Raw genomic sequence first — 24,722 nt, forward strand, 5'->3', positions numbered from 1 at the left:
CAGTGCTGCAAAGCTACGATTACAGTTACGGGATACAGCGTTGCTCCCTCGCATGCATGGTGCGGGGGGGTGGGGAGGCGGGGTTCTCCAGGCACCACAGTTTCCTGCCGTATTTATTTCCCTCTGGCGTTTTTGTTTCTAAATTTGTGTTGCCATTTGCCACTGCATCGCAAGATCGTGAAAGATGGGGGAGGGGTGGCTTGGGGAGGCCAACATCCAGCAGTGGATTGACACGGATATTTACATATTAATGGTGATTATTATTGCGTATGATCATTTCGTCTCGGTGGGGGTAGTTCACTTTGGCTGCCAGTCCGTCACCACTTTCATCCGTCATCCATCATCACCACCATCATCATCATCATCACCATCATTATCATCATCACCACCATCATCACCAGCACCATCATCATTACCATCATCATCACCATCATCATCATTGCCACCATTATCATTATCATCATTGCAACATCATCACCATCATCATTATCATTACCATCATCATCATTGCCACAATCGTTATCATCATTGCCAACAGCATCACCACCATCATCATCACCATCATTATCATCACCACCATCATCACCACCACCATCATCATTACCATCATCTTCATTGCCACCATTATCATCATCACCAATATCATCACCATCACCATCATTACCACCACCATCATCATCATCATTGCCACCATTATTATCATCACCACCATCCTCATTACCATCATCATCACCACCATCATTATCATCATCACCACCATCATCACCACAACCATCATCATTACCATCATCATTGCCACCATCATTATCATCACCACCATCATTACCATCATCATTGCCACTATCATTATCATCACCACCATCATCATTACCATCATCACCACCATCATCACCACCATCATCATCATCACCAACATCATCACCACCATCATCATCACTATCATCTACATCATCATCACCACCACCACCACCATCATCATCATCCCTTTCGTGACGACACGTCCTGCCCAATCCCAACGATTATTATGACATTTTAATGGAACCTTTTTGACAAGATCAAAAATTATGTTAGACCAGAGAGCACTGGTGAGACTAGGCCATGAAGAAGGTTGTCTCTGGTGTAGGCCAGTTTCAAAGACTATGCCATACAGTATGTTATAATTATATTGTCAGAGCATATTCGTTTGCACGTTTTGCCACAAGCACGTGCGGTTAATGCAGACTTTAATTCCTTGCAAAAGGTATCTATTTGATGTTCGAACATCTTAACACCTGTTTTATTGCCAGAAAGGGTGAAACCGATTCTTATTATATTATATTGCTACTCGAAGAGGGATTTTGGTCATCGTTGTGAAGTCGCCCCCCCCCTCCCCCTAACACCTCCCCCCTCTCTCTACCACAACCCGGTGCCTATAGGCAAAGGGGGCGGGTACTTAAAAAAAGGAAAGGTGCGGGGTCGAAAGAGGCAGGGCCCAATCAGTAGGAGGTGGAGCCTAAGGGGGGGGGGGGGCAATTAGAGGGGAATAACGACGAGGGGCGAGTTATAGGGAGGTTTAACTGTTCTGTTGAGTGGAAGGTGATGGGGCGCATTGAGTCAAATACGTAGCCGCAGACGCAGCAGCAAAGCCTCAGTTTAACACGTAGGCTTTCGCGACCAATATCATCCATAATGTGGGTATTTTTTGGGTGAGATCGCGTAAATATAAGTGTGGATGTCCGCCCGATGATGCTAGTTGTAATGACTGGTGACACGTCGTGCTCAGATTGTAAATGTTGTGGATTTGCTCTCCAACACGCCGGTGCTGCTGTACTAGTAACCAATTGGCACGTTCTGTTTCCGTGACAAACTTTACAATTTGGCTATGTCGGGTGGTGGCCGGTTTAACGACACATTTATATTTACGTGATCTAACCCAAAAAAAACCCTCTATTATGGAGCATATCTTGAGTGGCGCAGATGCGGCCACTGGCCCAAACTCGTAGCTTTTAAATCCCCAATCAACGTGTGCGACTCATCTCCCTGTCTCGACCTCCAGTGGAGATTGGCACACTGCACGTTGCCATCGGCCAGGGGGTAACAACAGACTTGTGCATTTCCTGCGGTGCCAGGGAGGATCTGCCCCACCAGTACTTACGCTCAAACCAATGTTCCGCCATTTGGGGGACATCTTCAGGAAACCGGGGGTGCCCTTCTACAACAGCAGCTTCGTATATGGGGTGGTACCTTACCTGGCTAACAAGCGCCATGACCTGGACCCACTTCGCCTGTGCTCAGGCGAAGATGGCGGTGTACAGAACGAGTAAAAAGATGCTGGAAGGTGACACTGACGGCTGCTTTGTGCTTCCAGTGTTCAGGGGCCTGCTCAAGGCGCGGCTCCGGCTGGAGCACGCGTACCACACACATGTCGGTGATGTGCGCGTCTTCTTCGAACGCTGGGGAGCCGGAAAAGCCCTCTGCACCAGCGTGGACGACACCCTCGTGTTCACCTTCTGAAGCGCTCGCTCGTCACCGTGGCGTGCGCGATGACCACCACCACCACGTGACTTTTCTTTCGTGTTGTGCGCGGTGCCTTTAGCGCCACAGCGCGTGGATTTGTAGCGATTATTTGTGTTGCTGGTGACTTTGTGTATTTCATATCGGAATCGCCTCCAGTGCTGTTGCTGCTGGCGGCAATAAAAGTTGTTTAAAAGTCAAAGTCCGACCGTCTCTCTCTCGTTAGTGCCATTCCAAGCATGCGGCGTCCTCGCCGCAATGCCGAAGCAATGAAAAATAATCCAGCCGTGGGTGCGGTGAGGTTGGGATGGGGTAAGGTGGCGAGGGTGGGGAGAGGGTTGAGTAGTGGGGGCAGTGTCAGAGGGAGTGGGTGTGAACTATTACAGCCACAAGCATCTCATCCCTAAACGCAGACGGGAATGCCAGCAATGCCCAGCTATGCTCAGCTATGCCAACTCAAAGCCCCCCTTCGCCCGCCCCCCATGCGTCTCTCTCTCTCTTCTCAGGCACGCGCTCAGCGCACCTAACGACGTTTTACCCAATGCCCAAGATGAGTCGTGATTTACACGATCGCCTCTCTGCTGCCGTGAACGCAGAGATGTGGTTAAAAAGGTGTGGGGGGGGGGGGGTTGAGAGCGCTACATTCATCTTCTTGGTTCTTTCGGTAAAGTCACGTAGAAGGGAAGTAATAAAATAATAAAAATAAAACATAATAAAATAATTCTCACGACGTCGAGGCGACAGCGTCTGACGCTGTCGCCTCGACAGACCTGGTTTTCACCTGAGGACGGCTGCTTGCGTTGTGGCCGAAACGTCGTGAGAATTATTTTATTATGTTTTATTTTTATTATTTTATTACTTCCCTTCTACGTGACTTTACCGAAAGAACCAAGAAGATGAATCCCTGCAGTCACGAAAGCTTTAAAGCGCTACATTTGTTTTGTGTTTTTGTCAGGTTGATGAGATGTGTAAAATAAGTTAAAAAATGTTTTTTTTTAATGTAGAGGGACTTCGATGTGAAAGAGGCACACGAGGGAGTGGGGTGGCCAACAACACCACGCTTCGCGGCGATGCTCGCACAAGTTACAAATTTGAGGCTGAGTCGACCTACGGCGGGGGGGGGGGGGGAACCGACTCTTGACCGTTTCAGATCATCGCCATTGGAGTTTGTGGCTGTGAAGCGAGAATCGAACTCGTGTGGCTGGAATTCGCGGCATAGCGTGCCAACCACTGCTACACTACCGCTCCCAACTCTTACAATCAGCCTCAACAGCAGTCGAATTCTAGATTTGAAGCTTTCGTGACTGCAAGTATTCATATTCTTAGGTTTTTTTTGGTAAAGTCACGTAGTTAAATTTTTTTAATTTTAATTAATAAAAGTAAAATAAAAATAAAATCGAAATCTCGACGTTTCGGAGGCAACACAAGCTTCCGTCTTCAGGTGGAACCGTCACAGCACGATACTTGATACAGCAATCGTGCTGTTGACGGTTCCACCTGAAGACGGAAGCTTGTGTTGCCTCCGAAACGTCGTGATTTTTATTTGATTTAAATTTTACTTTTATTAATTTTTTACCTACGTGACTTTACCGGAAAAAACCTAAGAATATAGCAGTCGAATTGTCACAATGAGTTGTCGCGGTAATGGGCTTTCTCCCCCCCCACCCCTTTCCACGCCCGCGTCTCGCCGGGAATGCTGAAAATCCCTCCCCTGATAATGTCCCCACCCAGAGACCCGCGCCAAAACCTCCAGTAATGCGCCCCGGAGCGCATAAATCTCAAGTCACTTACGACCGCAACCCGCAGCGGGCACTTCCACTCTTTAGCATCACGCTTCCTGTCAATGCCGATGATGATAACAACAACAACAATAACAACAACTAACTCCTACTACTCTCTCTCTCTCTCTGCACCCAGAAACAGGGCCGCCACTGTCGGGTGACGTTTATTCTTGGCAGCCCCCCGCTGCCGAAGATTGCAAGTCCCTTCGTGTACCGCAGATACACCGTTGCTAGGCAGCCCATCCCGTCACGTGTCACAGATACACCGTTGCTAGGCACCCAATCCCGTCGTGTGCCACAGATACCCCGTTGCTAGGCACCCGTCCCGTCGAGTGCCACAGATACATCGTTGCTAGGCACCCGTCCCGTCGAGTGCCACAGATACACCGTTGCTAGGCAGCCCATCCCGTCGTGTGCCACAGGTACATCGTTGCTATCCCGTCGTGTGCCACAGATACACCGTTGCTAGGCACCCCGTCCCGTGTCACAGATACACAGTTGCTAGGCACCCGTCCCGTCGAGTGCCACAGATACACCGTTGCTAGGCAGCCCATCCCGTCGTGTGCCACAGATTCACCGTTGCTAGGCAGCCCATCCCGTCGTGTGCCACAGGTACATCGTTGCTAGGCGCACCGTCCCGTCGAGTGCCACAGATACACCGTTGCTAGGCAGCCCATCCCGTCCTGTGCCACAGATACACCGTTGCTAGGCACCCCATCCCGTCGTGTGCCACAGATACACCGTTGCTAGGCACCCCGTCCCGTGTCACAGATACACCGTTGCTAGGCACCCGTTTCGTCGAGTGCCACAGATACACAGTTGCTAGGCACCCCATCCCGTCGTGTGCCACAGATACACCGTTGCTAGGCACCCCATCCCGTCGAGTGCCAAATTTACACCGTTGCTAGGCACCCCATCCCGTCGTGTGCCACAGATACATCGTTGCTAGGCACCCCATCCCGTCGTGTGCCACAGATACACCGTTGCTAGGCAGCCCTTCCCGTCGTGCACCACAGATACATCGTTGCTAGGCACCCCGTCCCGTCACGTGTGACAGATACACTGTTGCTAGGCAGCCCTTCCCGTCGTGTGCCACAAATACACCGTTGCTAGGCAGCCCATCCCGTCGTGTGCAACAGATACCCCGTTGCTAGGCACCCGTCCCGTCGAGTGCCACAGATACACCGTTGCTAGGCACCCCATCCCGTCGTGTGCCACAGATACACCGTTGCTAGGCAGCCCATCCCGTCACGTGTCACAGATACACCGTTGCTAGGCAGCCGTCCCGTCGTGTACCACGGTTGACAGACTGCTCGTTATCTCCTTCCTAACGTCACCAGTTGCCCCCAACGCAGGATACGGATTTGCATTTACAGAGGATTGATGCTTTGGCATCTCAAAGCACCTCTATCAAACGTCATCTGTCACCCATCACTCTTCAATATACTTCACATCCTCATTCCGTTCTCCGGCGGCGGTCCAGCCTAGGGGACCCCCAAGTGGCAAGCCTCCCCTACGCGGCACAGGGTGCGCATGCAGCATCCGCCTGCAAATGATGAAATGATTTACATCGAGACCCCATAGACTCACATCGATACCCATAGCTGCACATAGACCCATACACATCCACACCACTAATCAGCACGGTTCCTCCCGATATGAGGAAGCCACTGGAGCTATGCACATTTACATCTGGATTGAAAACCCGCACCTCCAATCAGCACGGTTGGCTACGTACGGTGAGAAAGTACACGCAAACAGTACACTCGTGCAGAGAACCACCGTCTCGAGAATCAGAGACTGACAGAGACCCGAGAACTCACAAAAAGACCCCGTGTATCGTTGTGTGTTTTCCTGGTCGCCCGTAGAATGAAGTAGGCTAGTAACCACAGCCGCAGCGAGGGGGTATACTGGATGTGGTGCACCGAGTGCGGACATTATTTTCGGCTCACAAGAGTTGAATGAGGTGATCGTAAGTGTATGGCGGGGGTGGTGAAGTATGGTGAAATGACCCCCGCGATCGGTACAAAGGTCAAGAGCGGTGATGATTTTGATCATGAGGACGGTGATGACGGTTATGATCATGACATTGATGATGATGATCGTGAAGATGTGATTATGATTATTTTGGCGATGATAATGCCAATGACTATAATTATAGCAGTGCTGGTGGTGATGATGGTAAATAAAGGTTATGATAGTGACGATGGTGACAGTGGTGGTGAGGATTGTGCTGTAATGAACAAAGGTTCAGTTCCCCGAAACGTCGAATATTGAGGCCACACACACGTTGTTGTTGACGAGTACAGTATTTTGTATTAATAATTTATATTGAATATTTTAGGTTGTGGAACGAATCATCTGAGTTTCCATTATTTCTCATGGGGAAATTCGCTTTGATGTACGAGTGCTTTGGATTACAAGCACGTTTCCGGAACGAATTATGCTCGCAATCCAAGGTTTTACTGTATTTTGAGTTTTTTCTACATGTTAATTGTGCTTGTGCACCACTGCCAACGCAGCAAGAGCAGCACCATCATCACTAACAATGTGTTTAATGATGGTAGTGATGATGATGATTATGGTAATAATCTTAATTTTATTATTTTATCTTTATACGTGACTTTACCGAAAGAACCAAAGAGATGGTAATAATGTTGATGATAATGGTGATTTTAATGGTGATAATGGTAATGATAATGGCGATGGCGCTGATGATGATGGTGTTGATGGTGATGATGATAATGGTGATGATGATCATGGCATTGGTAATTATGGTGATAATGATGATGATAATGGTGGTGATGATAATGGTGATGATGGTGATAATGGTGAATATGGTGATAGTGATAACGGTGATGATGATGGTGATAATGATAATGGTGATGATGATGATGGTGATAATGGTGAATATGGTGATAGTGATAACGGTGATGATGATGGTGATAATGATAATGATGATAACGGTGATGATGATAACGGTGATGATAATGGTGATGATGGTCAGACGGAGAGGAACATTCACTCACAATGAGAACGCGTCTGTGTGCGGCATGGAATTCACGTGCGCCGCGTCGCGAGCGACCTTGGAGCGCGCGCGTGGCTCTTCTTAATGACTCAAGCGAACACACAATTACAAACACAGACAAAGATCCCCTGTATAGCATAAACAGACTGTTGGGACAAGTGCTGGCGGGGGAGGGGGTGAGTGGGTGGGTGGCCAGCACCACGCCTGGCCGCCTTTGTCTCCCTCGTGGCGATGTTGATACACCCTACAAGGTACTCATTTGAGGCCGAGTCGGGAATAGAACGCTGGTTCGTAACCATTGCACTACCACGCCCCAGTGTATATTATATATAGACACACACACCGCTAGATGCATACTTTGTTTATACAGTTCCGGGAAAAAGATTGCGAACCCCTTAAGATTTTCACATATTACAAACCTAATATGTTATTAGCTCCTAATCTAAGTCCTAATAATAAATAAAGATGGCCCGATTAAACAAACTACACAAAACAAATTACGCAAAAACATGATACTCTTTAAACATGTATTCGTCCTCAATTTAATCTACATTCAATAACCACGTGTGGAAATAAACTACGTGAACCTTCAAATTCAGGAGCTGGTGACACCCCCTTGAGCAACTCAGAGTTTCCTGTAACCGTCGGTCAGTCTCTCTCACATAAGATTTAAGGAATTTTGGCCCATTCCTCCTTACAGAACTCCAACTCGGTGACATGGGAGGGTTGCCTTGCATGAATATCTCGCTTCATGTCATGCCACAACATTTCTGTGGGGTTCAAGTCCGCACTTTTTACTTGGCCATTGTAAAACGCCGTATTTCTTCTTCTGCAGCCGCCATTGTTTTGTAGATCTGCTTTGTTGCCTAGGGTCATTGTCTTGCCGCAAGACCCGTCTTCGGTTCGGTTTATGGACGGACGAACGGACGGATGGCCTGACATTCTCCTCTAGAATATTCGGATACAATGCAGAATGCATGGGTTGTGTCAATGATGGCAATCAGTCCATGTCCTGGGGGTAGCAAAGCAGCCCAAAACCATCGCACTCCCACCGCCACGCTCGACGGTTGTGATGAGGTTCTTCTATTCGAAAGCAGCCATTGGTTTTCGACAAACTTAACGTTTTCAGGGAGGCCGAAACTTTTACCTTTGACTCGTCTGTCCAGAGAACAGTGTTCCAGAAGTCTTGTGGATCATCGACGTTGTTCTTTGGCGACGTCACGGACCTGGAAAGTGCTCTTTGTGGAGAACAGTGCTTTACTCCTCGCTATCCTTCCACAAACATCACTCTTGTTCAGTCTTTTGCCTAGAATCGAGTCATGAACGACTTACATTAGCCGAGACGAGAGAGTGGCCTGCAGATCCTTGGATGTTTCTCTGCAGTTCTCTGCGACTTCCTTGATGATTTCGCGGTTTGTTCTTGGGGAGATTTTATTAAGACGACCGCACCTGCGTAGAGTGGCTAGGGTCTTTAACTTTCTCCACTTGTAGACTCTGTCTGACAATGGATTGGTAGAGCGCTAAATCTTTAGACATTGTTTTGTAACCCTTTCTGGACTGATAAGCATCGATAATAATTTTCTGAGGTCCTGGGCTATTTTTTTGAGATCGTGGCATAACTTCTTTCCACACACCTGTATGGTGAAAACCAAAGTCACAAAGTTTATGATTTTCATATAGGGTGGGGCCTCCAAAACTCACCCCTGAAGATCTAACTAATTATTTAAACACCTGTTTCTAATTGTCTTTAATTGAGCTAATGGAACCAGGGGTTCGCCTACTTTTTCACATACCCTGAACCTTAATTACCAATTGTTTGCTTAATACTTGCAAATTTTTTGTTCCAAAAGACATGGAATTGGTCAATATGAACCCTTTTGGATATTTAAGAAAAGCCCAGCTTTGATTCGAGAGAGCTATCAGAGTAAAACTATGGAATGTCCATAATTACCATTGGGGTTCACAAACTTTGTCTCGGCACTGTACATATGTAGTGATGTATTCACACGGACACTTCTTCTATATTTTCTCCTGTGTCACTTTATTACTTCGCATCCCGTGTGGATGTTCCTCACACTAACACAACGCGCCCTTGCTCCGAACTCCCGACCTAGGGGAGGCCCAGGACCAGTTCAGATAATCGTCACCGGTGTTGGCCATGAGCAGGAATCAAACTCGGGTCGCCGGGTTCATAGCGCAGCGCGCTAACCACTACACCACCGCTCCCCCCACACACACACGCGCGCGCGTGTCCATAGGTACACATACACGCGCTTGCTGCAGACACACACAACCTTCAGGGTTTGTACGGCAGTAAACGACTCAAATAATAAAGCAGCAATGCTGCGCGAAGAACGCCTTAGACCAGCAACACATTTGTATTTCACTTTACCCTTGGAGGGTTGGGTGGGGGGGGGGGGGTGCGTGACGTCAGCAGGCACACTCCATTACGCCCCCCCCCCCCAAAAAAAAATATACAAAAGTCTATTTTTATAATTTTTGCATGGTGTACAGTCTGGAAAGTACCCACATGGCAAATTTCAAGTTTGTTGCATGTCTGGAAGTATGCTAAACATTTTGAACAGACACACGTATTCACAAATTTCCCTTTTATATATATAGATTCATACGTCCGTACATGCACATTTATACACGTACACAATCATATACAAAGACTCCCCGATTTGGCCTTGGGACAAGTGCTGTTTGCGAGCACCTATGAAGGCCATCTCGGCGAACGGGGAGGGGGAGGGAAGGGGGGTTTAGCCAGCAGCACGCCTGGCTGTCTTTGTCTCCCCAGTGGCGATGTTTACACATTGCACCGGGGTAATCATTTATCGCCGAGCCGACTTAGGGAGAGACCATCACCGGGTTCAAGATAAATTCCCACTGGTGTCAGTAGCCGTGGAGAGAGGAATCGAACTCAGGTTTGCAGGATTCATAACCCGGTGTGCTAACCGTTGCGCCACCGCTCCAAAGACAAAAAACCATGACTCTCCACACACCACTAGCGCAGACAAACACATGTGCATACGTCATTTATATAATGCTCTCTGACAACAATCGCCCATTGTTCTCTGTGTAATTCAATATATGAGTAAACACAATTGATTGCAAGAATTAGACCCATTAGATGCTTGTCATCGCAGGTACAACCCATTGTTTTGGAAGATGGAAAAGTAATTGACGATGTGGAAATCAACGAATCTCAAGAGACGCCGGGCAGATTGGCGATGTCTCTTCATTGCTGCATCATTGACCGACCGCCCCCTCCCCCATAGACGATTTGTCAGACTGTAGAAAAATATAATTGATTATAAAATACCGCCGTGGCTTTTATGGACTATGTGACAAGGGCATCTTGATCCGATGGTGGTGGCGGCAGATGCAATAATAGAGGCACTCACGACGAGCCAAGGTCTGAATAGCGACATATATATAAATAAATACAACTATGAAGACATTCGTACGAGGGGGGGGGGGGGTGGAAAGACCCGACTACATCGATATTGAAAAGAATAAAGTGGAGGGGTTAAAAAAAAATCCCACCGAAAAACTGAGAATGGGAGTCATACGAGGTGATACCCTATCGCCGAGGCTCGCTGATTAACGGCGACATTGGGAAATATTTACACACCCCACGCTAAAGTTTGCTAAGCACTTCGCGAGACCACCACTCCAGCCCACTGCGTCGTCTGCCAAGCAGGGAAAGGCAGCAGCAGCAGCAGTGAAACCAGCCGATGAGCCGGTGATATCAACCTGTTGCCCAAGCTCTGCAGTCCCTTCTTTGTCTGCAGGGTGGGCCAGAAGTAACTAGCTGCTTTAAAACAAAACAAAAACAACCTCAATACATTCGCCAGTAACAATGCGGCCGACAAAAGAAAGATACTTTTAATAGGTGACGCTTCGGGCAATGGTCCTTCTTCATGACACGAAGAGGCCGAGACGAGGTACAGTGGATAGGAGTTAGGGGACGGACATTTATATTAGAATTAACATTTTAAAAGGGGTTTACCGATGAACGGTTATCACCAAATTATTTAATCTGGAAGCAACATCATCTGTTGACGGTGCACTAAGAGTTTCCCTGCAGCCGGTTAAGATTCACATCGTTGTCATCAGCAGCCGTGATCAAGCCAGAATCAGAACATTCATTTATACTGGAGGATTTCGATGAGCTTTAAAATATATTTGTCACATGTGCCCAGTAATCCACTGATAGATGAAGGCCTCCCCAAGCCGCCACCATCCTGCGTTGTAATTATCCGATCAGATATCAGCGTCTAGCGTCGCTCCGTCTCCTCTGTATAGGTCCGAGCAGAAGCGTTCCATTCCTTGGCTGCAGCTCCGGTATTATCCTCGGGCGTCGTTCCTCCTCGCCGTGACGGATGCTGGGGTCTTTCGGTAAAGCCACGTAGATAGGTTCAAAGAAAATAACCAAAAATGTCTTCTTTTTATTTTCTTTGAACCTATCTACGTGACTTTACCACAAGACCCCAAGAATATGAATTCCTGCAGTCACGAAAGCTTTAAGTCAAGATTATATTGATGTTGTAATGATGATGATGATCTTGTCATCATGATGATGATGTCGTCATGATGATGATGTTGTCATGATGATAATGATGTTGTCATGATCATTAAGATGATGTTGTTATGATCATGATGATGATGAGGTTGTCATGATGATAATGATGTTGTCATTATGATAATGATGTTGGCATGATGATGATGCATGATGATGTCATGACTAACAACCTGAGTCTGTTCTCTAGGCCACGTGCCCCTCGCTCGGTCTCTCAATGTAATTTCAACAGCGAATCTCGCCGTGACTTCTTTTGCACAATTTAAAAAAATGGTGTTCCACATTCTTCGTTAAAGACCGCGATTCTGAAAGAACAAAACAATGTCATAGCAACTGATACCCACACCGACTATAGCACTTCTTTAGGCGCAGTGCTAAGCTAGTGATTTAAAATTAAGTTGCGCTTGGGTTCGATCTCAGTGTCGGTGTAATGCCATTTTTGGAAGCCTCCACCATTCGACACAACTAATTGGATCAAGTTGCCGCGTGGGGCGCAAATACGGCCCAAATCCATTTGGAGTTTTCAGCAAAACCGGAGGAATGTTGAAAAGAAAAATAAATATTTTTTTCATTCTGTCCGACGTTTCGCTGGAGATTACACCCAGCAGCAGCATCATCATCAGACGTTAACAAACAGTTCAGCTCTCGCATCATTGCGCGTATCTTGATTCTTTGTGGAGCTGCCGTGGTGTCATCGCCATCAGTACATCCTTGGAGGTGAACCGGTTTAATAATTCGGGGTTTGATTGCTGGTTTATTGGTTGTGATTGACAGGGTACATGAGCGTGATAAGGTGGATATATTTCGATTTAAAGCTTTCGTGACTGCAGGGATTCATCTTCTTGGTTCTTTCGGTAAAGTCACGTAGAAGGGAAGTAATAAAATAATAAAAATAAAAATAATAAAATAATCGTCATACGTCGTGAGAATTATTTTATTTTATTATGTTTTATTTTTATTATTTTATTACTTCCCTTCTACGTGACTTTACCGAAAGAACCAAGAAGAAAAAAAAAGGTGGATATATTTATTGGTTTGTAAAAGCAGGCCATCCTGAATTACATTCTGGAAGTGGTTCTTAACCTTTATTGCAGCCTTGCACCCATGTGCTTCTCAATCGTTACATACATAGGGGGTGTGCTGAAACAAAGTAGTTGTACTTACATGACCGTGCTTAACTTTTCTTTCGGATGATTTACCTTCGAAAACAATCCCGCCGTGTCTCGCACACCCAGAGAAGGCATCTCGCTCTCCCAGGGGGTGCAGCGTGCACCCCAGGTTAAGAACCACTGCATCAGGGTGCTGTGATAGTTAGGCTATTATGAGGCAGGCTGTTGTTGAAATATTAAGATTTAGATTGCCGATCATTGTAAAGGAGACGACAACGTGAATGGATACCCATGGAAAGATCAGGAGGTCAACATGTGACGCATGACATCACAATCGTCATAATCATCTGCATCATCATTATGATCATCATCATTATGATCGTCATCATCTACATCCTCATCAATACCACCATGGTCATTATTAAATTCATCACTGCTTCAACATCATCATCATCATGATTGTTTTATCTGTATCATCATTATAATCATCGTGGTCGTCATTATCCATAACGCATGGTTTCCCAAACTCCTGGCCACGTGACCCACCACCACCACGCTCCATATTTCCCCATTCATCTCGGTCCACGCTGCACGCGCCCGATGATTGCTAAACAAGTCCCACGTGACGCGCTTAGCAATTAACGCTGTTTGCATCGCGTGGAACGCGTGAACACGCACACGCACACACGTGGAACACGTGCACACGCACACACGTGGAACACGTGCACACGCACACACGTGGAACACGTGCACAAGAATACAAAGACAACAGACTGTCCGGGCATGTGCTGTTGGTGAGCACCTATGAAGGCCGGCACGGTACACGAGGGGGTGAGTGGCCAGCACCACGCCCGACCGCCTTTGTCTCCCCAGTAGCGACGTTTTACACACCGTACCAGCTACTCCTTTGAGGCTGAGTCGACATAGGGGAGGCCCAGGACCGGTTCAGATATTCGTCTCTGAGTGTTGGCCGCGAGTTGGAATCGAACTCGGGTCGCCGGGTTCGTAGTTCAGCGCGCTAACTGCTACACCACCGCTCCCGTGCACACACACACGCACACTGATATCTCAATCTTGATTTGAATCGGCTCTCTAATAACGCGGACAGCGTTATTTACTTAGGGGCCATCCATTCAGTACCTACGCATGGATGGGGGATGGTGGGGTTAACCCAAATGCGTTCGCGTGCGTATGGGGGGTTGACTGACAATGTACGCATAGGAAACGGGGGGGGGGGGGGGGTGAAGCCTCGATAATAATTTGTCTACATTGGCCTTCAAATGAGTTAGATAGCCCGGCGGTGGACTATCTGTTTACTTCAACACGTTAATATTATTAATCCTTGATCGTTTCTGCGTGGATTCAATATCGGCCGTTCCATAGGATTCGGGGAAGGGGGGGTGGGTACGTCAAGCGTACGCAGGTGGGGTGGGGGGGGGGGGTAAAAAGTCCGCGTGCTTACAGGGAGGGGTCAAGTTTTGACATATTTTTGCGTGTCTACTAAATGGATTGCCCCCTTAGCGCGTCACGTGGGACGTGTTTAACAATAATCGGCCGCGTGCAGCGTGAAACGAGCACATTTGTATTTTAATGGGAAGAGTAAATTGGTAAACGCGGAAAGACGGAGCGTGGTGATGGTGGTTGATCGCGAGGAGTGGATTTGGGAAACCCGGCCGTGATGGCTTTGCTACAGACTCCGGCAACCTGAGATCGATTCCCGGTCACAAGCGATGGTTACTAGGAGATGTTAACTATCTCGCCTGGTTGACAGGAGTTCGTGGGTTCGATCCCGACCCTGACGCCTGCCCGCTGTGTATTTGTGGAGTTTTCTCTGCGGGTCCTCCGGTTTTCCCCTCCACATTTTCGACTCGACATCACGCGTTAAGAATATTTGGCGACCGCTATAGGGGCCGTCCATAAATGACGTCACGCACCTAGGGGGGGGGTGGGGTCAGACATTTGTGACGATGTGTGACGAGAGGGGGGGGGGGGGTGAGAAATGTGACGTCACATCAAAATGCGCAACTTTAAATAAATATAAACACGTTCTACTTAATTAAATAGACTTCTTAAGAAATGTTTTCTCCTACAACATCAGAGTGCAGCGCCATATTAAATACGCACTACAATGACAATAGTTTAAAGCGATTTGAAGCATTTTTTTGGGGGGGGGCATAGTTTTGTGACGTCATATTTGAGGGGGGGGGGTCTGACTTTTTGTAACGTCGTGACGTCATTTATGGACGGCCCCATATATAACATCATTGGCGAGTGATGTCTTACTTGGTCCTGGGCCGATGCCTCCACGACTAGGTCGGCTCGGCCTGAAATGATGACCAGTTGCGACGTGTAACTCTATGCGCATTGGAGAGACAAAGGCGGCCGGGCGTGGTTCTGACCAGACCCCACCGCGGCTTTGATGGGCACTCGCTCACGCCACGAGTCGACACGCCTGGGACATTCTGTGTCTTCATCATCGGTGACCAACGATTTGTTGATGCACAACCAACGGCGACAAGAAAGTCAACACGTCAACAACAACAACAACACCACCACCACCATCGTGTTGTGTGGCCTTTGAAAATACAAACATGTAATAGGCGACGTTTCGGGCAACGACCCTTCATCATAGCGCAATGAAGAGTCGGGGAGGAGGGTGCCACGCGCGCGCAGAGACTCAAAGTCGTCGTCGACTCGAACAGGCGCGCGTGTGAAAGTTCGCCTAGCCAATGGGAAGCGACCATGGGCGTGGCTTCGTTGGGAAGCCCCGCCCCCCACCCCGGGTGGGCGGAGCGTGTGGGTGGTCAAGTCAACACCGAAGCAGCGCTGCGCACTCATCCCTCGGGTGGCTCAGTGACCCACACCTCACGTGACCTCCACTCCCGTGACCTCCACTCTCGTGACCTCCCCTCCCGTGACCTCCACTCCCGTGGCCATACCAACCACACCTTTCCCTCGAGACGATCACCCCCCCCCCTCTCCACCGTACCAGTGACTACTCTCCCCCGTGACCATACTTCCCCACCGGTGACTAGACCACACCTCCACACACTTCTTTGCGGCTGCACCTATTCTACCCGTGACTACTCATACCGCCTGCCCTCCCGTGGCCCACTCCTTCCCTCCCGCGACTACGACTCCCACTTGCCGTGACTAACCCTGCCCCATCCCTCGACTCGATATTTCGCATCTCCGTGACTATCAACCCCCACCCCCTCCTCTCTCCCCCTCCCTTCCCACCATCTCCTACCCCCACGATCCCCTCCCTCCCTCCTATAACACCTCCTACATCCCGTGACAGCCTCGGCACAGCGGGCGAGCACGTGCCCATAGACCCAGCTGACACGCGCGCGCACGCACACTGACACATTGACACGGCTCTGCTCTGCTCTCTCTATATATAAAGATCGTGAACGGCGTGACACAAAAGCCAACAGGCGCACAGCTGGTGAGGGTTCGGGAGGCGGCTTGTGGGAGCTCTCGTTCCACCCCCCTCTCTCTCTCTCTCGCTCTCTCTCCGTCACCGCTGGTAGGAGGCCTCGTCGCCCACCGGATCATCAGCAAGGGTGTGTCCGCGATGAGCTGCCTGGATGTGATGTATCAGGCTTACGGTTCGGCCACTGCATACCTCTCGTCGCCTGCCGCCTACTCCTACTCGCACCCCGCCGCACAGGTCAGTCGAGGAGGAGTGTGTGTGGGGGGGGGGTCAAGCTTGTCTTGTGCCGATGTATCGATGTCGGAGGTTCGATTGTGCGTAAGTGTGCGACTCGAATGCGAGTGAGTCTCTGCGCGCGTGTGTGTGTGTTTGTGTGTGCTCGCTGTAACAGCACTTGCCCCAACAGTCGGTTTAAAGACTATACGGGGAAATCTTCGCGTTTTTTAGCGTGTGTGTGTGAAAGGACGTGTCGATGTCTTTTTCGTAAGTGTGTAGATGTGTGTGTTTGTCATGTGCGGTTCACTGTGTGTGTGTAGGTATGTATTAGAGTGTGAATGTGATGCGAGTGTGTGTGTGTGTCTGCGTGTGCGTTAGACGGGAGCGGTGGTGTAGCAGTTAGCGCGCTGCGCTACGAACCCGGCGACTCGAGTTCGATTCCCGCTCACCGCCAACACCAGTGACGATTATTTGAACCGGTCCTGTGCATTCCCTGGGTCGACTCGGCCTCAAATGAGTACTTGGTGTGGTGTGTAAACATCGCCACTGGGGAGAAAAAGGCGGTCGGGCGTGGTGCTGGCCAACCACCCCCTCGTGTGCCGTGCCGACCTTAATAGGTGCTCGCTAACAGCACTTTCCCCAACAGTCTGTTAAGGCTATACAGGGGATCTTTAACTAATAACTAAGTATGTTTGTCTGAATGACTGGAGTGTATCGATCCGTGTGTCTCTGCGTGAGCGTATGTGTCTATTAGAGTTTTTGGGTTGGATCGCATACATATAAAATGCGTCGTCAAACTCCTACGTGTTAAACTATGTGCGTGCGTTTTCGTGTGATGTGTCTCTGTGTGTAGATGTGTGTGTGTGTGTTTAGTATATTAGTATAATGTGGCTTGCGTGCGTAGAGCGGTGGTGCATTGGTTCGCACACTGCGCTACGAACCCGGCGACCCGGTTAAAGTGAGTTCGATTTCCGATCACGGCCAACATCGATTGATATCTTAATCGGTTATGGGCCTCGGCTAGGTCGACTCAGCCTTAAATAGGTCCCAAGTGCAGCGTGTAAAATATCAGCGAAGGCCAAACATGCGGCCGAGATTGATGCTGGCCACCCACCCCCTCGTGTGCCGTGCCGGTCTTCATCTTCGCTAACAGCACTTGCCCCAACCGCCTGTACAGGCGATACGAGGAATCTTTATCGTTGTGTGTGCGTGTGTTCTCACTGTTTTTATGCATCGATGCGTGTCCGCACCAGCGGCTACGTGTCAGTGTGTGTGTGTGTGTGCGTCCGTGTCTGTGCGTTGCTGTGTATCCCTGCTGCGTCTACTGGTGTCTCTCTCTGTGTCTCTCTGTGTGTGTGTCTATTCACGAGTGGCTGTACGAGTGTCAACGTAGACCACTTTCTGTGTCTCCGTGCGTCGATTAATGTGTCTCCGTGTCTTCGCACGCGCCCGTGTCTGTGTGAGTTTGCGCGTCTGTGCGATCGTGTGGACATGCGTCTCTGTGTCCATGCATCTGTCTCGGTATAAATTATTCTGGGCGTCTGTCTGTTTTCGTCAACATTGAAAAACAGGAATCCGGTTGTTTACGTAATAGGACAGCAAGTTTTTTTTTAGATTCTTACTTAACTTGTTCTGCTCGGTGGACGTGATAGCTGGACAATATTACAGAAGACCCTACCGAGCAAACTCGACGAAACTGGGATGTTGTTCTTCAAGAAGGATGATGTTGAACATTCCACGGACAGACACAATACGAGTGATGTGAACTTATCACAGAGATCAGCAGGGTGACACAGCCAGACCATACACATGAGTATCATTGGAGAAAGGCAGAGTTCTATTCCTTGAACGTGTGGTGATGGCAAACACGAGAAGACCGAGTTTGAATGTGCTCTGAACCGGGGGGGAGGGAGGGGGGGGCATTGGAGGTACGACGAGAAGCAACCAGAGGAAGACGGCTAATTGAGCTGACACCGCGAGGAATCTGAGCGATTTGAATTGGACTGGGTGGAGAATCGGATGCAAATGTTGTTGAGTGAAAGGTCGCGTGGGACAGAGCTGCAAGGATGGAGAGGGCACGATCGCCCGCCGTCTGTGAGAAAGGACCGTGGATTCGTAGATAAAGATATGGACAAAATATTGCCCATCATAGACTCGCATCATAGACTCACATTGCCCACCGACTAACATTGCCCATGGACCAACCTTGCCCATAAACTAACCTTGCACAAATTTTTCGATTTAAAGCTTTCGTGACTGCAGGGATTCATCTTCTTGGTTCTTTCGGTAAAGTCACGTAAAAGGGAAATAATAAAATAATAAAAAATACAACATAATAAAATACAATTCTCACGACGTTTCGGCCACAACGCAAGCAGCCGTCCTCAGGTGAAGAATAGGTCTGTCGGAAAGACAGCGTCTGAATGAAGCTGGCTTTCCGACAGACCTGTTCTTCACCTGAGGACGGACGGCTGCTTGCGTTGTGGTCGAAACGTCGTGAGAATTGTATTTTATTATGTTTTATTTGTATTATTTCCCTTTTACGTGACTTTACCGAAAGAACCAAGAAGATAACCTTGCTCACATACATAGCTCATATATTTATATTTCCCATAAACGGATATAGCCCACATATTAACATTGCCTATAGACTAACATCGCCCGTAGACTAACATTGCCCGTACACTAACATTGGCCGTGGACTTTCATTGCCCGTAGACTAACATTGCCCGCAGAATAACTAACAAGTTGTTGGGTACATATCATTGACTCGGCATTGAGGAAATTATCTCTAAGAAGGAACAAGCCTCTCGGGGGAGAGAGGTGGTGGTGGAGGGGGGGGGTGGAGGGGGGGTGACAGTCGACTTGAGGAAGTTGTGCGAATGAATTCGGAGGAGACCCGCGCGTCAAGTTATTTACGACATTCGAGTTTAGCGCCATACCTTGCGAACAGGTCTGACTTCTCTGGCCACGGCGGTGAGTCGCGAAGGCTCTCAACATGAAACGATTCTAGACGAGATATTTCAATGCACTCCCCCCCCTCTCTCTCTCACCCCCGCCCTTATGTAATCTATCTCCAACCCGGTGCAGAAACCACCTGCGGGAGTGAATGAGAATGAGGATGTGTAGTCGTACTGCATGAGGAATCCGAGGAGCTCTAAAGCTCTTTTTCACAGATGTCCAGTAAGGGTTAGGGGGGGTCACGTGGTCAGAACGTTGCAACAGCAGACAATACGAAAAGACGATAGGAGTGCAAAGTTTAACAAAGCTAAACAAATTGCTTAAAACAATACACAAATTAAACTAAACTATTTAATCTTAACAGGTAAAGCCCACTGAGCCATTGGCTTCTTTTCTCAGAAGCGACCTGGCTATACAAAATAAAAGCTCAACCGAGCTTTATTTGCATCGTGTTGACATTGATAGCAGCTAAACAATATAATCGAAACGCATGTGTCTAAATGTGGAGGGGAAAACCGAAGAACCTGGGGGGGGAAATCCACGCGACCACGGCGAGAGAGAGAGAGAGACGCGCAAACTGCAAATATACAGCAGCAGGCGTCAAGGTCGGGATAGAACCCCCGAACTCCTGCACACCAGGCGAGGTAGTTAACATCTCGCCGCCTTGGTAGTGACATCACTGAGCAAGAGTGAGAGACGTCACAACGAGATGCGTCTCACGAATTACATTATTCCCGTAATTTGTTTTCATTCGTCTACCAGTAAGTAACCATCATAATCCGCACGATAACGACGTAATAATGAATAAATAATGCCGTGCTTGATGGATCGTGTGAGATGTGGACAGGCCTTTCATCCAGCAGTGGATTGACCAAGGCTAGTGATGATGATGGTGATGACCATGATCGTGGTGGTCATCCCCATCATCGTGAATCATGGTGGTCTCATTAGCTCTCGTAAGCTGAGCAGGTTTGAACCTGGATATCGCTTTGCGTGACCACCAAATCACACACCGGATGACATTGGGTTCGCGGAGCTACGTGGTGATGGGCCGTGCTTCCACGTCTTCACCAACCCTCCCTGCCCATCGTGTGGTGAAGTATGGCCAACCAGACCCCCACAAATCCCACTGTATCGTCATCCACGCAATGCCACGTGTGTCGGAGTCTCATGACTCGTTTTCAGGAGGGTGGTGGCGGTGGTGCTTCTGCTGCTGCTACTCCACCGGGGTGTTTGGCAATGGGAGGAAACAACCACGGTAGCGAGATGGGCGTCACGGTAGCTCGGAGCTGTTAACTCCCTCGTCTGGTACGCAGGAGGTCGTGGATTCTATCCCGACGCCTGCTGTGTATTTGGAGTTTGCGGTGTCTTTATCTCTCTCACCGTGGTCGCGTGGATTTCTCTCCGGGTCCTCCAATTTTTCCCCTCCACGTTTTTAGAATCAACGTCACGCGTTTCGGGTATTTTCCGGCTATACATTTCCACGTGATAAGCCACTTCGTTGAGCTATCACTTGTGCTGGCAAAGTCGCTTCTGACAAAGAACTACGTAGCTCAGTTGGGGCCTTACCTGGTTCGATAAAAAAAAACGAAGAGTTATTTTTAGTTTAACCGGAGAAACCCGGAGACAACCCACGAGAGGGAGACGCTCGGCACCGCCACCCCCTGGCCTCACCACGCTGATGCCCCCACGCCTACAACACCTGGCAAGCCCTGGAGGCGGTGGTGCTGGTGGTGGTGGTAGTTGGGAGAACGGTAGTGCAGCGGTCAGCGCGCTCAGCGATGAACCCGGCGACGCGAGTTCGATTCCAGCTCACGGCCAACACCGGTGACGATTATTTGAGTCTGACCTGGGCCCTCCCCTAGGTCGACTCGGCCTCAAATGAGTACTTTCTGCGGCGTGTAAATGTCACCACTGGGGAGACAAATGCGGTCGGGCGTGGTGCTGGCCACCCACAAGCACTCGTGTACCGTTCCGGCCTTTATAGGTGCTGCTCGCTGACATCACTTCCCCCAACAGTCTGTTAAGGCTACACGGGGGATCTTTGTCTTTGTCTTTTTGGTGTCGGGGGTCGCCCATCCAATGACTCGCCAGGCTCAACGCCGGCTTAGCTTCCCGAGGTCCGATGACACCGGACACATTCACGGTTGTTTGGGGCAAGTGCTGTTCGCGAGCACCTATTAAGGCTGGCATGGTACGTGATTTGAGTGGCGTGGTTATGAGTCGCCTTTGCCTCCCCAGTGCTGATGCGTGCGCGCGCAAACTCATTGGTGGGGATTCGTTGAAGGCCGAGTTGACCTAGGGGAGGGCCAAAACAACTTCAAATGCCACTCGATAGTGGTGTTGTTGTTGTTGCCGGGAGTTAAACTCGGACCTCCGGGAGGGTAGTGTGTGGAATATATTTCAACGTGGAGAACACGCCACACAACAGATTAGAAAGAAGACCACCACCTCCCCCTGAAAGCCTTTAACAGACTATTGGGGCAAGTGCGATTAGGGTTGGTGATCGGCAACCACGCCCGGCCGCCTTTGTCTCCCCAGTGCTGCTACTTTACACACCACAAACATTTCAAAGCTGAGCCGACCTCGGCGGAGCGGTTGTTTGTGAGCGGGAATACGAGCGCGGCTGTCGCTGGGTTCGCGGCGCAGTGCGCTAACCACTGCGCCACCGCTCCCCGTGGAAACGCATACACGTGCGCACATACAACAGTCGAAGAAGTACACGAAGACAATCGCACACAACACACACAATCACACTCATACACACACAATCATACTCACAACACACACAATCACACTCACAACACACACAATCACAAAATCTCACGCAAAGTCACGCACGCGTATAACACGTCCAAAGGCGGTTTTGAACCGATTTTTCATGCGGTTACCGGTGATGTAAAACACGACTTTAATTACCCTTGTCTGGAGCAGAGTGGTGGCGCAGTGGTTAGCGCACTGCGCTGCGAGTTAAAGTTGTTCGGAATCGCGTTTAAAGATTATACAGCACAGCTGAAACTCGTATCTCTAAGCTGATGTTTACAATCACACCCCGTAGAACGATAGAGATCGGTGGTGGTGAGTAGTTGGTTGCTTAATTAAATGTACAAACACACGTCAATCCACTGCAGGATGAAGAGCCTATTTCCCCTCGCGCCGTGTCGGTCACGGCTGGTGGTTTGACCATACTTCACCACGCCGGTCAGTGGGGTGAGTTGATGATGAAGAATGTGACGGGGGGGGGGCGGGGAGAATAATGTTCAGGTATCACTCGCTACTCGTGGTGATCGCCGCGACTGGAAATCGAACTCAGGTGGCCGGGATATCGGTGGGCAGTGCGCTAGCGCTAGCAAGGCACTTGCGGCACCGCGCTTTCTAAATCGTGAAATGGGATTCGTGAAATGGGATTCGTCAACAATCTCGGCGCATAGTTTCCCGACCCGAATTCGCGGAGTTGCGTGTTAATCGACGCGTCGGCTGTCGCGACCAAATATTATTTGTCGAGGTTGTGTTTGAGTTAGATCGTAAACGTCTCCGTGACAAACCTTGCTACTAATTGGCGGCTGTGTCGGGTGGCGGCGTGTTTAACGACTCGAATTGACGCGATCTGACCCAAAGGACCCCGATGGATTTAGCAACGCGTGTTCGATTCACGCCTGTACGATTCGATGAATCGGCGTGCGCATCTGCAGTGCCCATTGATGCACATGAAGAAGGGCCATTGCCCGAAACGTCGCCTGGTTTTTTTTTCACGCACAGCGTTGTTAATAACAAAGCTGTTGGAGTTGTTGTTGTTGACTGTACTTCTTGTTGTTGACTGTGCTTGTTGTTGTTGATTGTGCTTGTGCACCATTGCCAACGCAGCAGCATCACCACCATCACCAATTGATGCGTCAATAGTTCTCTCTAGTTTTTTTCCCGTCTCATTTGTATTGTTTATATATATATACCTCGTTTGGTGAATTACTACACGTCTACTTTGGATGTCATCTGCGTTCATCATTTTGCAAAACTAAACTTGATTATTCGACGCGCGATTTCGAGTCATCTCTGTGAGCGACAGTCCAGAAGAACGCGTTGAGTGTAGAGTGCTACGCAGGTTAGAGACATCCTCGTCATCATCATTCGGATGATCCTGGTCATCCTGATGATCCTGGTCATCCTGATTATCCTGATTGTTCTCATCATCATCATCCTGGTCATCCTGATGATCCTGATTTATTCTTATCCTCATCATCCTCATGGTCCCGATCATTGTCATAATCATCCTGGTGATCCTGATCAATATCGTGATCGCCCTGATAATCCTAATAATTATTCCCATCGTCCTGATTATCCTGATCACTCTCATCATGGTCATCATCCCGTCTCGCAAGGACGTGGCGAGGATTGCCACGGTTTTCGAGGCCAATAACGGAGTGGGCATCCAAAATGAGTGCGAAGAATATGGGGCCGTGGGAGACGGGGCGATTTAAATAAGGAGCTAGGATGGATTGTAATAGGTGACGTTTATAAAACGGTGAGAGTGAGGCGGCTTACGCGGGGAGAGGCCTTAATTCAGCAGTGGATAGACCCTGTCTGTTGATGATGAGTGAGCGCTTATAGTGATGGTGATGATGATCAGGAAACAAGGACATTTTATTGAAGTCGTGTCAAACTGTCGCATGTCAATAGCTGACATCATAATAATTATTCGTGATGGAATACATTCATGCCACGCGTTCCATGCGTACATGTGTACATACAATACTCACGAGTACGGGATACATACGAGGTCATTGTGAAACGGAAATACATGGTCATATACCAACGTGCCATAGGCAACACGCGAATACATTCATGCCTAGCGTACGTACACGGCACGCAATTATATGAACACGACCATTGACAACACCGCCCCTCCTCCCCTTTTTATTTAATCCACTGCTGGATGGAGACATCCTCCTTGAACCGGTAACCCACAGAATAAGGTGTTATAACGATAACGCACACACGGTGTTACACAATACAATGATACATATTATCATCAGCCAGATGAATGCGATGGGTAGAATAATGTCCAGGCATCTGTCGCCGCTCGTGATGTTAGCCGTGGCCGGGAATCGAACTCACG

General features: G+C 48.9%; 1 pseudogene; it reads left to right on the top strand.

Annotated features, from left to right (window-relative positions):
* Window positions 1-5,791: 5,791 nt before the first annotated feature.
* Window positions 5,792-24,722, top strand: part of LOC133353913 (transcription cofactor vestigial-like protein 2) — a 29,040-nt pseudogene continuing 10,109 nt past the window's right edge.

The sequence above is a fragment of the Lethenteron reissneri genome, chromosome 6, assembly GCF_015708825.2.
Source record: "Lethenteron reissneri isolate LAM-NWPU_2019-01 chromosome 6, ASM1570882v1, whole genome shotgun sequence".
In the NCBI taxonomy this organism is placed as follows: domain Eukaryota; kingdom Metazoa; phylum Chordata; class Hyperoartia; order Petromyzontiformes; family Petromyzontidae; genus Lethenteron; species Lethenteron reissneri.